This window comes from Trichechus manatus, unplaced genomic scaffold (assembly GCF_000243295.1).
Source record: "Trichechus manatus latirostris isolate Lorelei unplaced genomic scaffold, TriManLat1.0 scaffold00019, whole genome shotgun sequence".
NCBI lineage: Eukaryota > Metazoa > Chordata > Mammalia > Sirenia > Trichechidae > Trichechus > Trichechus manatus.
In genome coordinates, this window is record NW_004443955.1 from 9,439,498 (window position 1) to 9,456,976 (window position 17,479).

Consider the following 17,479-nt stretch of genomic DNA (forward strand, 5'->3'; position numbering starts at 1 on the left):
CTGCGCCATCCCTATTATCACTTGCAGATCAGACCATTGTTATCCATAGGGTTTTCATCGGCTGATTTTCTCCAGGCCTTTCTGGAAGCGCCACTGAAACCTGTTCAGCATCATAACAACATTCAAGTCTCCAGTGACAGATGGGTGATGGCTCTGCATGAGATGCATTGGCCAGGAATTGAATCCAGATCTCCCACATGGAAGGCGAGAATTCTACCTCTGAACCATCACTGCCTCATGGCCCCATCAGTAAAGGGTAGAAATGGGCTGGCAGTTAAACTGTGGCCCCTGTTGCTACTGGGGTGTTGCCAAAAACAACTGACTTTGGGGATGGCTTCTCCCTCAGAAGTCCATGAGGATGGTCCAGGCTGGAGCTGAGCTGTAAATGCTGACCACCTCGATGTGGGATGAGGCAGCAGTCCCTGAGCCCAGGGCCGACCACACGCCCCACCAAGCAGATGGTGTGCATGTGGACAGAGCTTTCTGAGGTTCTGAACTGGGTTTAGGCCAGGCACTTTGAACAGGACGTACATGTGCACCCTCAGGGAGCTTTGTGGTCCTGCATGCCAGCTGAGAACCTGCTGGAGAAGCGTGTGTCATGGCTCCTGCCCGATGTGTGCGTAGTGCTGTGTCCCACAGGACACAGAGTGTGGTGCTGCTCTGCTCCAACATGGAGAAGTGCTTCCTTTCCCCCACTGTCCCCAAACCTGCCTGGGGGCAAGTTCTTTCCTGGCCCCAAATGACTGGCCAGGCAGGTCCTGGAACTTTCTGTCGTTCTAAAGGCAATAAAAAGTTCTCTGGGTACATTCAACCCCAGGATCTATCCCATTTCAGTAATAAAAACGAGTCCTAACACAGTCTCTGGAGTCTTCTCCAACCTGGAGCTCCCCCGGAGTCTGGCCGACCTTGGGAGCTGCCATCGGAGAGGTGTGTGCATCCTTGTCTTCTGTCTTCACTTGTCTGTGCACGTGCCGGCCAGGGCCTGGTCTCAGGGTTGGACCCCAAGGATAGAGTCCCTGGGGAAGGGCAGTCCTCCCTGTTATGAGCTGGGGCTGCTCCCTTCAGGGCCCAGTAGACGGTGAGCACAGGCTCCGTCTCCTGAGGGGCACTGCTGTGGGTTTCTCAGAGATGCCCCTGCTGGGGACTTGCCACTCGGCCCCACACCCTGAGTGGTGCCTCTCTGGGCTGCTGCCTGTGACTGCACTGCCATCCTGTGCCCCTCCATTGGGGCTACCCTGCCCCTCTCGAGGGCACCCCTCCTCGGCTGGCCCTTCAAGGTGCTGCTGGACCAGCACTGCATACCTGTGGGGGACACCAGGCATCTCCTCCCTGGGAAGCTCCTCTTCTTCCCTTGAGGGGCAGCTCTGCCGTGGCCTCCTGCCTCTGAATTCTCATAGCCAGACACAGGCACCAGCCCCAAATGCTGGGGACTGAGGGCCAGCCAGGCCACTGGGGACAGCCCTCCAGTGATAGCCACTCTCTCTTTTTCTGGTCCCTTGTAGGCCAGGCATTGGGGCAGCTGGCTCCAAGCCTCTTAGCAGCCGCTTGGAGCACTGGCCAGTACAGGGTATGGGCACACTTGGCCCTTCTGCTGGTGCTCGGGGCAGCTGGAGGGCCCATGGACATCCTACCCCATAGCTGGTGGCTGCCTGGGAGAGACAGCCAGACTCTGGCAGTCTGGGGCTCCTGGATCTTAGAGGAGACCTGGGAATGGGGACTTGATAGGGAGGTTGGACAGCTAGTGAAAGGCAATGCCTGCAACAGGGAACCTCCTGCGGCTGGCTCCCCCCAGCAGTCCCCTGTAAAGCAGGGCTGAGGGTGGTGATCTTGCCTTGCCGTCAGTCCACTGGGACTGGTCACTGGCCGCATTTCAGCAAGGCAGTGTAGCTCTTTCAGGGTATTACAGAAGCAACATTCTCATTTTGCAAATGTGGAAAAATAAGGACAGTTTCTAGAGCTTTTTTAAGAGCGTTTTTTAAGGAATTACTTCTCTGTGTGAAGTTCCAGAGTGATTAGTTGAGGCCTTCCGCAGTGCCTGAGGGTTAATTAGGATGCTGTTATCTGCATTTGGCTTAGAGATTGGAAAGTTTTCTGTGTATTCAAATTAATGGTAATTTAAAATTTCAATTTCAGTTTTAATTTTATGTATTTGGGGATCCCATTTAGGTCTTTGGAAATAATTGCAGAGGCATATTTTGGGAAGTTCTATTAAAATGCACACATGGTGAGCAAGCTGAGAAACTGGTGGGGGCAGTTTCTGAGACAGCTTCTGCCACGCCATCTCCCTCCCGGCTGGTCCTGGGAAGGCTGCAGACGGAAGCCCACCCTCCTTTGTTGTCAGGTCCCAGGGAACGAAGGCCATGCTGCGTCATAACTATGCGGCCTTGCCTGGCGTCAGAGTGATGGCGTGGGACAGGAAGGGAGCCGGGGAGCTGGGTGAGCAGAGCAGTAACAGGGCGCGGTGACAGGCAAGGCTCCGTTAGGACTATGTGTCCACACAGAGCAGGTCTTAGAGGGGTGGGCAGCCGGGGCAGCCGATTCACCAGGGAGCTTTTCCTGACTGTGGAGAGCCACAGTCCACCCAGTGGGCCTGGGCAGCTCCCAGCACGGGGTGGGCTGGTATGCACCCCGGTGCCCAGGGTGGGCTCCGTCACTGGGTTCCTGGCTGGAGGGTGTGGTGAGGGGCCAACCCACTGCAGTGGACAACAAACCTGGGGTGAGCATGGGAAGTCCGAGGGCCTTTCTTCCCCTACTCGGCATCCCTCCCGGGTGGATGGCCCTGTGCAGGGGAGTTAGGGGAGGATGAGCTCTTTTTCCGGGCATGGGTGTAGGGGTGGGGGTTTTCCAGCCACAGGGCAGGACATTAGGAAGGACTTCTGCCCCGACCAGAACAAACTGGACCCCAACGGCTGAGGAGAATGTCACAGCGGACCTCAGTGGTCAGCCAGGGGCCCGGTGTTTGTCCCCACTGACTTCCCTCCATCATCCATTTCCTCCCTGCAGGATAAACTGGAACGAGGAGAGACTTAGTTCTCCAGTGCCGTATTTCTTTGAATGTTTGTGTTGACTGATTCTTCCTTAATTAATAGGTCTTCTTAAGGAGAGGAAGCACCCCGAACAGTGGTGTGGGCCCTGGGGCCCCCTTGCAGTCAAGGCTGTGCCACCCAACTCAGTTGACCATGCAGGCTCACCCTTCCATCACCTGTGGCTCTGGCACATGGGCTTCCCCAGCACAGCTCTGCCCATAGGTGTTATAATGTACACAGTGGACAGCCACGGTGGCAGTGGGGAGTTGGAAACTGCAGGGTGGGGTCCAGGCAGGTGACTTATAAATTACCCCTGGGGGTCTCCAAGGCCAGCATTGCTGAGAGCTCTTCCTGGGGCAGCCAATGTGGGAGGCCCGTGACCTGCTGCAAAAGCTGACCTGGGATGGGACCACAGGGGTCAGCAGTGGGGAGCGGAGGCCAGTGAAGTTCAGGGTTGCACTGCAGACCCTAGGAGGGCAGGGCTTATGTTGGAGGATTGGAGTAGGGATATGGCAGAGTCAGCCGAGCCTTCAGCTCAGCCTCTGAAGTCTGCCCTGGATGGGAGAGATTCAGAGTTTGGAGGAGGCCTGCCTGCACGGGGAGAGTCAGGTATTTGAGGCTGAGATTACTGGAAGGGAGTAGGGGCAGGAGCCAGCGAGGCTGTTCCTCATTGTTGTAGTCATTGTTAGCTGCCTTCCAGCCAGCCATCAACACACAGCAACCCTGTGCATAATGGAACGAAATGCTGCCCAATCCTGTGCCGTCCTCATGATCAGCTGTGGATTGGACTGTTGTGATCCTCAGGGTTTTCATTTCTTCCTAGTCTGTCTTAGTCGGGAAGCTCTGCTAAAACGACTCAGCTTCCTAGCACCATGCAAGCCTCCACTGACAGGTGGTGACTGTGTATGAGGTGCATTGATCAGGAATCAAAGCCAGATCACCTGCATGGAAGGCAAGACTTCTACGACTGAACCATCACTTCCACACTCATAATTATCCAAGAGAAGAAAGGGGTCCATTTCTGTTTCACTGAGTTTGGTATGGTTTTAGTGCAAATTCTTTAAAAGTCAGTTATTCATGCAGGGCACGTTTCTATCAGCTGGAGTAGGTAACAAGACAGAAACTCCTGTTCCAGAACCCGGGTGATGAGTTGGAAAGGGTGCATTCAGACCAGCTCTGGAGGTCTTGATTTGGTTTTCTGGTACGTTTGTTGGATTGCTTATAGAGGAATGAAGTGAGTTGGCCTGCTTGAAATTCTATTCTCCTGAGAGGATTTTCAGCCTAGTTGAAAATACACAGAGATTTCACAGTGATCCTGGGGAAAGAAGTCTAAGTCCTGGAGCCTCAGATGATGCTAGGTAGTGGCAGGTCTGTGGGAGGTGTTGAAAGCCTTTTCCTTTGTTTTTTCTTCAATTGTGATAAAATATACTTAACATAAAAGGAACTATTTTGACCATGTATATGGTGTGAAATACATTCACAGTGTTGTGTGATCTACTATTTCCAGATTTTTTTTATCATGCCAAACAGAAACTCTATGTCCATTAAACAATAATGCCCCATTCTCCCATCTCCATATCCCTAGGAAACCTCTGTTCTACTTTCTGTCTCTATGAATTTGCCTATTTTAGGTAACGTATGTAAGCAGAATCATATAATATTTGCCCTTTTGTGTCTGGATTATTTCACTTAGCATTATGCCTTCGAGATTCCTCTATGTTGTAGCATGCATCAGAGCTTCATTCCTTTCTATGGCTACATAATATTCCATCATATGTGTATACCACTTGGATTATTTCCATCTTTTGACTATTGTGAATAATCCTGCTGTGAACACTGGTGTGCATATGTCTGTTTGTGTTTGTGTTTTCAATCCTTTTGGATATATACCTAAGAGTGGAATTTCTGGGGCATGTGCTAATTTTATGTTAACTTTTTGAGGAACTACCCAACTTTTCCACCGCGGCTATACCATTTTGTATTCCCACCAGCAATGGATGAATGTTGCAGTTTCTCCACATCCTCGCCAACACTTGTTATTTTCAAAATTTGTTAACATTTTGTTGTTTTGATAATAGCCATCCTAGCATGGAGGAAATGGTATTACTTTGTGGTTTTGACTTGCATTTCCCTAATGACTAATAATGTAGAGCATATTTTCATGTCCCTATGGGCCATTTATATATCTTCTTTGGAGAAATGTCTAGTCAAGCCCTTTTCCCATTTTTTGATTGGGTATTTGTCTTTTTGTTGTTGAGGTGTAGGAGTTCTTTATATATTCTGGATCATAAACCCTTATCAGATATATGGTTACCAGATATTTTCTCCCCTCCTGGAGGTTGTCTTTTTACTATCTCGATAATGTCCTTTGATGCACAAACTTTCTTCATTTTTATGACGTCCAATTTATCTATTTTTGTTTTGTTGCTCGTGCTTTTGGTGTAATATCTAAGACTCCATTGCTTAAAACAATGCCCTAAAGATTTAGCCCTATGTATTCTTCTAATAGTTTTACAGTTTTAGCTCTTACACTTGGGTCCTTGATCCATTTTGTGTTAGTTTTCTTATATGGTATGAGGTATTGGTCCAACTTCATTCTTTTGCATGTGAAAATCCAGTTATCCTGGTGCCGTTTTTGAAGAGACTATTTTTTCTCTGTTATATAGACTTGGCACCATTGTCAAATATCAGTTGGCCATAGTTGTATGGGTTAATTTCTGGACTCTCAATTCCATTACATTGGTCTATATTTCTATACTTGTACCAGTACCACACTGTCTTGATTACTGTAGCTTTGTAGTAAATTTTGACATTGAGAGGTATAAGTCCCCCTGCTTTTTTCTTCTTTTTCAAGATTGTTTTTGTTTTTCAGGCCCCCTGCAGTTCCATACGAATTTGAGAATTGGATTTTCCATTTCTGCAAAGAAGGTTGTGGTAATTTTGGTAGTGATTCAGTCTGTAGATAGCTTTGGGTAGTACTGATATTTACCAGTATTAAGTGTTCCAATCCATGAACACAAGATGTCTTTCCATTTATTTAGGCCTTCTTTAATTTCTTTCAGCAATGTTTTATTGTTTTCAGTGTACAAGTCTTTTACCTCCCCGGTTAAATTTATTCCCAGGTATTTTATTAAACTAAGCTATTGTAAATGGAATTGTTTTCTTACTTTCCTTTTCAGATTTCTCATTGATAGTATATAGAAACCCAACTGATTTTTGCGTGTTGATCTTGTATCCCACACCTTTGCTGAATTCATTTAGTAGCTTTCTTGTGGAATCTTTGGGGTTTTCTGTATATAGGATCATGTCATCTGTGAATGGAGATATTTTTACTTCTTTCTTTCTGATTTAGATGCATTTTTATTTCTTCTTCTTTTTTTTGCCTAACTACTCTGGCTAGAACTTCCAGTACAGTGTTAAATAGCAGTGGTGAGAACAGGCATTCTTGTCTCGTTCCTGATTGTAGGGGGGAAGCTTTCACTCTTTCACCAGTGAGTATGATGTTAGCTGTGGGTTTTTCATAAACGCCTGTTATGTGTTAAATTGTGCCCTCACGAAAAGATAAGATGAAGTCCTAAGCCCTGGTACTTGTGAAGATGACCATGTTTAGAAATAGAGTCTGATGATGATAACATAAGGTCATGTCAGAGTAGTGTGGTTCCTAATCCCATCTGAATTCTGTCCTTGTAGAAGAGTAGAGCAGACACAGACAGAGGAAGGATGCCGTGTGATGTTGCAACTGCACACCATGGAATTCCTGGAGCTCTTAGAAGCTAAGACAGAGACATGGAACAGATTCTCCCTCAAAGCCTCAGAAAGAATCAATATGGCCATCACCCTGATCTCAGGCTCTCATCCTTCAGAACTACGAGACAATAAACAAGCAAACCACCCCCCAAAACAAAACAAACAAAAAACAGTTGTTGTAGAGTCAATTTTGACTCACGGTGACCCCATTTCTATTAGAGTAGAACTGTGTCCCATAGAGTTTTCAATGGCTGATTCTTCAGGAGTAGGTCACCAGGACTATCTTCTGAGGTACCTTTGGGTGGAACTGAACTGCCGAGCTTTCTGTTAGTAGTCCAGTGCTTATCTGTTTGCGCCACCTGGGGAATGTGAAACAATAAATTTCTCCTGTTTCAAGCCACCCATTTTGTGTTATTTTGTCATGGTAGCCCTGGGAGACTAAGACAGCGCCCTTTATCATGGTGAGGAATTTCCCTTCTCTTCCTAGTTTGCTGAGTGTTTTTACCATGAAAGGGTATTGGATTTTTGTCAAATTCCTTTTCTGAACCAATTGAGATGAGCATGTGGTTCTTTTCCTTTGTTCTACTAATGTGGTGCATTACATTGATTGATTTTCTAATGTTGAACCACCCTTACGTTTCTGGGATGAATCCCACTTGATCATGGTGTATAGTCCTTTTAGTATTCTGTTGGATTCAATTTGCTAGTATTTTATTGAGGATTTTTGTGTTATATTCTTAAGGAATATCGGTCTATAGTTTTCTTGCGTTGTCCTTGTCTGGCTTTGGTGTCAGAGTAATGCTGGCCTCATAAAATGAGTTAGGAAGTGTTCCCTCCTCTTCTGTTTTCTGGAAGGGTTTTGAAAGGATTGGTGTCAGTTCTTTTTTAAATGTTTGGTAGAATTCGCTAGTGAAGCCATCTGGTCCTAGACTTTTCTTTGTTGGGAGTTTTTGGTTATTAATTCAATCTCTTCACTGTTATGGATCTGTTTGGATTTTCTATTTCTTCTTGAGACAATTTGTGTTTCTAGGAATTTGTCCCTTTCATCTAGACTGTCTTATTTGTTGGTATACAATGGTTCCTTGGTACTTGCTTTTTATCACAACAACCACCAAAAGCCCAGCTTCACAAAATGTCTTTGAAAGCAATGTAGTGTGATGTAATGTTGAAACTGTGAGCTACCTCAAGTCGGTAGTTCACACAGTGTCCGACAAATGCAGAGTATTGCTGTGTTTCCCTTGGAAATTTGAAATATCCTGTGATGCCCTTGTGAGGGTACCATGGCTCCCCAGGGTGCCTCAGGGCACAGTTTGGGAACCATAGTACTAGATAATGAGCTTCAAACAACCAAATAGACAGTGACATAAAGAGTGGAGGAAAGCATATAATATATAAACCTGTAAAATTAACACTTAATGAAGGAACTAAGGGAGTGAGGATAGTATAAATGACTATATGCTCCATCGATGTACTTCTGAAAGACAAAAAATAAAAAAAACCCAATCCCATTGCTGTTAGGTTGTTTCCAACTCGTAGTGACCCTATAGGACAGGGTAGAACTGCCCCATAGGGTTTCCAAGGAGAGGCTGGTGGATTTGAACTGCCAACCTTTTGGTTAACAGCCGAGCTCTAATAAAAATTAGGGAGAGAATAGGAGAGCACATAGATAATTTTTTTTTTTTTATGGTTTTCTGGACTCATTTTGGTGGTGACATTATTAGCTTTGGAGCCTTGGTGGCGCGGTGGATAAGACCTTGGCTGTAACCAAAAGGTCAGCAGTCTGAATCCATCAGCTGCTCCTTGGAAACCCTATGGGGCAATTCTCCTCTGTTGTATCATGTCGCTATGAGTCGGAATCAACTCGATGGCAACGGGAGTATTAGCTTTGTTATTCTGAGCGTGTTTTGTGTGTAATGTGAGATGAAAAAAGGAATAATTACATGATTTTCTAATTCTGATGACCTTGAGGGCCAGGATTTTCAGTGAGGAGGGGAAAAAAGATACAGAGGAAAGATACGTGAGGTTGAGTAATCCTACGTGAACAACAAGGATCAGGACAGGGCTTCTCAATGGAGAGCATCACACTGCCCATGAAGCACTCTGCCCCCCAAATGTTACCCAGGTCTGATTAAGCCTCCACATCCAAACACCAGTTTGCAGGAAAAACTGAGGACAGAGAATGACGTTCAGCTTTGCTGCAGGGACACAATCATCAAAATCCCAGCTGAGGACACTTGGAGTGTTTCCGCCTTCTGCTGTTATGTACGGTGCTGCATTGAACACTGGTGTGCATGTCTCTGTTTGCATCCCTGCTTTCAGGTCTTTGGGGTATATACCTAGGAGTGGAATTGCTGGGCCATATAGAAGTACAGTGCTCCATACAGAAGTACAGAATGCTCCTTAGAAGCAAGGATGGTGAGACTACATTTCACATACTTTGGGCATGTTATATGGAGGGATCAGTGCGTGGAGAAGGACATCATGCTTGGTAAAGTAGAGGGCCAGTGAAAAATAGGAAGACCCTCAACAAGATGGATTGACACAGTGGCTGCAACAATGGGCTGGAGCATAACAATGATTGTGAGGATGGCACAGGACCTGGCAGTGTTTCATTCTGTTGTACCTAGGGTCGCCATGAGTCAGAACCAACTCAACGACACCTAACAACAAACAAACGGATAAACAAAATGTGGTATAGCCATACAATGGGCTATTACTTAGCCATGAAGAGGAATTAAGTCCTAATACATATCACAGCATGGATGAACCTTGAAAACATTATGCTGAATGAACTGAGTCGCACACAGAAGGACAAATATTGTATGATCCCACTTATATGAAATATCTAGAATAGGCAATGCATAAAGACCAAAGTTTGTTAGTGGTTACCAGGGGCAGGAGGGAGGGGAAAGGGGGAGTCATTGCTTGGGGGCACTGCATTTCTATTATGGGTGATGAAAAAAACTGGCTAGTGATGATGGTTGTACAATATGGTGAATGTAATCAGTGCCTTTGAATTGTACATGTGAAAAATGTTGAAATGGCAAATATTTTGTTACATATATATTTTACCACAATAATAAAAAGATATAAAGACAATTCTCATTCCTCATAACTAAAAAAAAAAAGAAAATCCCAACCGAGGGAGATGCTATAGGACATTTGATTTGGTTTCTTCAATAAACAAGTTGTAAGGGGAAAAAGGAGGTGGAAGCACAGCGTAGGGATTACAGGAGACGTAAAAGATGCCTACTCCGTGTTTAGCGATGTGATACAACTGTAAAGAAAGGCGAGGCAGTGACCACCATGCAGTCAGGATGGTGGCCATGGGAGCTCCGGGGTGGCCCCACCATCTGTCTCTTTATGTGACTGGGGGCTACAGGGGGCTTCCCTTATAACCACTTGTTAAGCTGAATATTTGTTTTGTGCTGCTTTTTGCATTGGGGTTATTTGAGTAACAACGTTGAAACCTCAAGCGGTCAGGAAAGCAGCTCCTGAAGCTCTGTGGAGAACAGCTCTGAACAGCATGCCAGGGTGAAAAGCTGAGCTTGTCATGGGACTTCGGAGCTCACTGTGTCCCCTTCGCCCTTCCTGCAACACACAGCTGGTCTCGCTTCTAGTGTTTTCTGTTTTAGATCGTTTACTATAACGTCATCCAAAAGTGTATTTGTTGCCTTTAGTTCTGAGCTTTGCAAAGGGTGTTTGGAGCTTTTTGTTGTGATTTTATTACATTTTCTTTCCCATCAGGAACTGTTAGTTCGGGTCCTTGAGGAACAGATGCAGCTCAGGATTGCACATGGGAAGGTTTTGTGGGGGAAAGGGCCCTGTGGAAGGGGATGAGGGGGAGCTGACAAGGTTGGCTGGAAGCGGCTAGGCTGCCTTGCCGTCTGAGAAGGTCTGACGGAGCGACCGGGGAGCCGTGTGCAAAGGCGGCCAGTGTAGGAGTCCCAGGTCACCCAGGATGGGGTGTGGTTCGTGTCCCTGCTGTGCCTGTGCAGACACTGCCCAGGGTCTCAGAGTGCTGCTGCGGCCCGTGGCCACTCATGATCCACATGGTCGATGGTCACCACATATTGCCACAGTAGAGAATGTCAGCGTTATAGGGTTAATCAGTGAAACACTGATTTTTTGTATAACATTTTGTTTTGCAGTCAAGTTTTAGAGTAATCATTGTGAGAGTCTGGTGCAGTGGTGAGCAGCAGGACTTGGAAGTCTGGCAGCACCCTTCACTGGCCGTGTAACCCTGTGCAAGTCAGGCAGCCTCTCTGTGCCTCAGTTTCCTCATCTGTAAAGTAGGACCCACCCCGTAGGATAGGGCGGAACGCATTCCTCAACACCTGGAGCCTGCCCAGCTGAGCCACGGAGACGGGCAGCCAGCAGCACTGTAGGTGCTCAGGGAATGTTTGTCCACTGATTTAATTAAGCACCATTTGCACTTCCTTGTGAAGGATTGATGAGGAGACACGTAAACTTGTTGCTATCGGTTGTAGTCTTTCCTGAGGCGTTTCTCAGTAGAGCCAGACCCTAAGTTAAACACTGCTGAGCTGCTGTTGGCCAGGCTTCCCTTCGTTGTCCTCTGCCCAGTGCTGTCCCCCGCACGTCCTCTCCCTCCTGCCCTGAGTCAGACACAGTGACAAAAGGGCGTCTCCTTCTCTACCACCAGTTCGGGGCTAGACGTCTGTAAGGCACCCTCATGTGGACCGTAGAGTGGGCGTGTACTGGAGAGTCCCGGTGTGTGGCCAGGTCGTGGTTAGATTTGCCTGCTCCTTCTTCCCCCTCTGGTCTCTCCTTGAGGGAGAGAGCAAGTCTCCATTCATTCCTGAGGCCTGGGGTCCTGTTGGCACAGTGGTTAAAGTGTTCAACTGCTAACCAAAAGGTTGATGGTTTGAACCTATTAGCCGCTCTGCGAGAGAAAGACGTGGCAGTCTGCCTCCCTAAAGATACAGCTTTGGAAACCCTATGGGACAGTTCTGCTCTGTCCTGTAGGGTGGCTGTGAGTCAGAATTGACTCAGTGGCAACAGGTTTGGTTTAGGGCCGTGTTGCAACCCCTGAGTTGTTTCACCGCCTCTGTGGGCCATTTCCTCATCCTCAGTGGGGCTGAGATGTCACATAGTCTCTGAAATGACTTTCAGCCCTATAATTTGTAAATACTGTGACTCATCCAGAATTACAGAGCAAAGCTAATGGAATCAAGACTTTATAAATTACCCTTTCCCTCAAGCAGTCTCGTGGGTGTTGGAAAAGCAATTTAGAATGAACTGGTCCTCTAACCAGGGCTGCAGGAGTATCTGAGGCCGTCCTGATGTGCGGATGGCCAGGCTAGGCAAACTCTCCGGAGCCTAACGTACTAAGGGTTCATTTCCCACTCCTCCTCCATCTTGTAGCTGGTCCCAGTGCTGTGGTGGCAGGAAGACGGAGTGGACGCGGCCGCGGGCCTCACTTGTCGAAGTCTAGAAGTGATGCGTCCCTCTGCTCACACCCTGTTGGTCAGATCTGGTCACATGGCCCCAAGCAGAAGGCTGTTGGATGAGCAGTCACTGTCCCTGCCAGCCCTGTCTGTGCCCAGCACGTCCAAAGAGCACTGGCTGCATTGTCTTGTTATCCTACAGCTGACCCTTTCTGCAGGTGCAGTTGATCCCATTTGACAGACTGGAAAACCAAGACTCTGAGGGGCTTAGGGTACTCAGCTGGTAGGTGGGAGTTCAGCACTGCCAACATCGTGATTGTGCCCCTCCCTGGGCTGGTGGAGGCATGTCCACTCAGCACAGGTGATGCGTCCTGTGTCTAGGTGCTCCTCCATCCGATCGTGCCCCTCCCGGGCTGGTGGAGGCATGTCCGCTCAGCACAAGTGATGCCTGCTGTGTCTAGGTGCTCCTCCATCCGATCGTGCCCCTCCCGGGCTGGTGGAGGCATGTCCACTCAGCACAGGTGATGCATGTTGTGTCTAGGTGCTCCTCCATCTGATCGTGCCCCTCCCGGGCTGGTGGAGGTGTGTCCACTCAGCACAGGTGATGCCTGCTGTGTCTAGGTGCTCCTCCATCCGATCGTGCCCCTCCTGGGCTGGTGGAGGCATGTCCACTCAGCACAAGTGATGCCTGCTGTGTCCAGGTGCTCCTCCATCTGATCGTGCCCCTCCTGGGCTGGTGGAGGTGTGTTCACTCAGCACAGGTGATGCCTGCTGTATCCCAGTGCTCCTCCATTGTGAGCCAGCGGCCCCTTCTCCCCAGGGGGCTTACCTTCTGCCTGGGCTCCACCCGTCCCTCATTTCCCACTCTTGACCCAGAGGCCCAAGTGCCCACTGTACCTGCCATGCGTGGTGTGCTCACAGGCGCTTTATTGCACATGTGTTCTGGATGGCACCCTCTGGCCGCCTCACGCCTGCTCAGGGTGGCGGGGTGGCCCTGCTGTTCTCCCCGCAGCCACCTTGGCCTGCGGCCATCTCCCGCCCCTTCCTGTGCGTCCAGAGCAGCCTCCTAACCTCACCTCACATCTTGCCACCCCCAGCCCACTGTGCACCTGCCCCCAAGGGACCTTTAAAGAAGCTCATCCAACCGCACGGGTATGGTGGCCCCCACTGCTCTCAGGCCCGCTCACCCCTCACCCCACCTTCTGCAGCTCCTTACCTACTAGGTTTCAGTCACCCCAGATTTCTTTCTGATTGTGGAAGTTACCTCCAGGCTCTTGTCTGTGCTGAGGCCTTTGCCCAGGATGCCTCCCTGTGTCCCTGTGACCTGGCCAGCTCGTACTTCTCCTCTGCACATGGAGGGTACCCCAGCACCTCCCCAGGAGGCCTTCCTGGCTGGGTGCTCTGCCCTCAGAGCACGTGTCACATGCCTTTGAGCCTGTCCCTTCCTTGGCTCCGATGCCTCTAGGGTGCAAGCTCCTGGCGGGCAGGTCTGTGCCTTTATCACCTGGTGTAGTATTGCCAAGTTGGCATGGAGGTGTTTGAGGAATAAACGGAAGAGCTCTGCTACGTATAGATAATGTGCAGAGATGGGACAGGAAGAATCCTCTGCTTCAGGCTTCAGTTGTGGGAAAGAGGCATTTGAGAAGATAGGATTTGCAAGAACCTGAAAGATGGTCAGCTGGAAGCTCCTTCATGGTTTGGGTGGTGCTGTGGAGAGTGGTCTGGGCAGCAGCTGCAGCCCCACCTCACTGCCTTTTCCCTGTCTAGGTTTGGGGTCTGGGGGAGCCTCGAAGAGCAGGAAGGGAAGCTGGCAGGAAGGTTGGAGTACGAGGCCCCTGGGCTCAGGCGCGGGACCTTCCTACCTCTCCTAGAAAAGCAGTGGGCTTCATCCTTCTTCCCATTTTTGCCCTGAGAAATGGGGACTTTCTTAGAGCAACTTCTTTCCAAGCACACAAAAGCCATGCAGGAGACGCACTGTGAGGACACGCAGACCCACCCTGTACCTTGCAATTGGCTGTGGCATGATTGCCAGAACCTTCTGGAATGAGGAGGACCAGAGGAAAGGAGAGTAGTGGAACATCCATATTTATCTCAACAATTAAAAAGCTAACATGGGAAGCAAGCTAAGTAACACGACTCAGACTACCTCGGGGTGACCTTGGCCGTTGAGGGCTGTTGATGTTTAAACTCACATTGATTCTTGGAGCTTCCCAAAGCGCCTGGACTAACCACTGTGGGCGGTGCTGTTGGGGTTGTTTTGTCAGCATTTAAGATGTTAGGGCTTGATATGAATATTTCATGTGACAAGAAAGGAAGAAGATTTGCAGTGTATGTTTAGGATTGTTGGTGGCTAGAAGTCATAAAGTGACGGTCCACTCATTGATTTAAAAAAAAAAAATTATCGTGTTTTTGTTGAAAGTTTACACAGCAAGTTAGGTTCTCATTTAACAATTTCTGTAATATTGTTTGGAGACCTGGTGGCACAGTGGTTAAGAGCCCGGCTGCTAACCAAAAGGTTGGCAGTTCATATCCACCAACTGCTCCTTGGAAACCCTATGGGACAGTTCTGCTCTGTCCTGTAGGGTTGCTATGAGTCAGAATTGACTTGATGGCAACAGGTTTTATACATATTGTTCAGTGACATTGGTTACATTTTTCACAATATATCAGCATTCTCAATATTTTCATTCTGATTGCTCTGTTTCCCTTAATCTAGCTTCCCTGCCCACCCCTTACCTTCTCATGTTTGGTCTAGGGCAAATGTTTACTGTTTGGTTTTATCCAGATGATTATTTAGAGAAGCACAGTACTCACGGGTGATACTATTTATTTTATGGGTTGATCTGTCACCTGGCTGAAAGGTGACCTCTGAGAGTGGTTTAAGTTGCAAGTTTAAAAGGTATCCCAGGATGATAATCTCAAGGGTTCATTCAGTCTTACCGGTAGGTCCAGTAAGTCTGACCTTTTTTTTTGTAAGGCATTTGAGTTTTGTTCTACATTTTGCTCACGTTGTATCTGGGACCATTTATTTAGTCCCTGGTCAGAACGGTCAGTAGTTGTAGCTGGGTACCATCTAGTTCTTCTGGTCTCAAAGTAGGTGCGGCCATTGCTTGTAGAGACTATTAGTTCTGCTGAGTAGTTTCTTCTTTCAGTCTTTGGCTTCCATCTTTTTCTTTTGCCCCGGGCAGGTAGTGACCAATAGTTATTTACTAAGGATAGTCACTTGCAAGTGTTTAAGACCCCAGAAGCTTTTAAGACTCACCAAACTAGGATCTAGAACATTGTCTTAATGGACTATATTGTGCCAGTTGACTGAGTTGCTTCAGAAACTATGGTCCTAAGCCTTCAGACCCAGTAAACTAATCTGATGAGGTGTTTGGTTTTGTCTAGTAAGTATCCATAACTGTGCCCTCTATGTGCTTTATTTTATATTTGAAACTATATGCAACACACACAAACATGTATATACCTGTGTCTACAGTTTTCATCCATACATGCACTTACGTATATCATATATGCCTTCCTGTACATATGTATATGCATACATATCTATGTAACCATACACATATTTCTTAGTTGTTATTACTGTTGTTGAAAAACGATACATTCCCCAGTGAATTTTTTTGACAATTTCCACACAGATTGTTGATTGACCTTAGTTACGTTTATCACAATTTGTCAGCATTCTCTTTAATTGTGTCTGTACCCTTTTGTTTGTGCTCACACAATCGTCGTTACTATGGTTGTGCTGTATTCACTAATTCTACACTTGGTGCCATTTTTCCCATCACCAAAAGTAACAAGTCTCTACCTCCTAAAGTGCATTTTCCCCTCTCCCCTCTTCTCCCTTGTGACTACCAAGGAACATTGGTTTCTCTATATTTATCTGCTCTTGTCTTCTTAAAAAAGAAGGCTCATATAATATTTGTCCTTATATACTTGACTTTTTTCACTTAACATTATGTCCTCCAGGTCAATCCATGTTCAGACTCATCGTTGTTCTTCATAGTAGTGTAGGATTCCTTTGTATATATGTACCACAGTTTGCTTATCCATTCATCTGTTGATGGGCACTTTGGTGGTTTCCATTGTTTAGCTATTGTGAATCAAACTACAGTAAACATAGGAGTGCATGTATCTGTTCCTGTCAGTACTTCTAGGTCTCTAGAGTATATTCCTAGGAGTGGGATTGCTGGGTTATAAAGTAGTTCTATTTCTAGTTTTTTGAGGAAGTGCTGTACCACTTCTGTAGTGGTAGTACCATTTTACAGTTCCACCAGCAATGGATAAGGGTTCCAGTCTCCCCACATCCTCACCAACATTTGCTCTTTTCTGTTTTTAATCAGTGCCATTTTAGTAGTAGTGAGATGGTATCTTATTGTAGTTTTGATTTGCATCTCTCTAATGGCTGATGATCATGAGCATCTTTTCATGTATTTGTTTGCTGGTTGGATGTCTTCTTTAATGAAGGTTCTGATTATGTCCTTTGCCAAATTTATAATTGAGTTGTTTGTCTTTTTGTTGTTGAGTTGTTGAAGTCTTCTATAAATTTTGGAGATTAGACCCTTATCTCATATGTCATTTTCGAAGATATTTTTCCCAGTCTGTAGGTTTTCTTTTTATTCTTCTGATAATGTCTTTTGATAAGCAGAAGTTTGTAATTTTTATGAGATCCCATTTATCTATTTGCTCTGGTATTCGTGCATTTATTGGAATGTTTGTTATCCTGTTTTTACAAAAGATTAGATCCCATAGTTTACTCCCTATATTTTTTTGCAGGGATTTTTTGGTTTTAGGTTTAATATTTAGGTCTTTGATCCATTTTGAGTTAGTTTTTGTGATTACTGTGAGGTGTGGGTCCTGTTTCAATTTTCTGCAGGTAGATATCCAGTTTTGCCAGCACCATTTATTAAAGAGATTGCCTCTGCCCCACTGAATGGACTTTGACCCCTTGTTGAAAATCAGTTGTCCATAGATGTTAGGGTTTAATTCTGAGTTCTCAATTCTGTTCCACTGGTCTGTGTGTCTGTCGTTGAACCAGTACCAGGCTGTTTTGATTTCAGTGGATGTTTAGTTTGTTTTGATATCAGGGAGGGTGAGGGCATCTACTTTGTTTTTTGCTTCAGTATTGCTTTGGCTGTTCGGGGTCCACTCACTAGTGTTTTTACTGTTTTCCTCCCAAGAAGATTGATGGAGGAAGAGCATATTCTCCAAAGAAGTCCTACTTATTTATATTACAGGCTGTCTTAATAAGCAGAGGTGTAGAAGAGAAAAAGGCTCTGGACCTGCTGTTTAAGT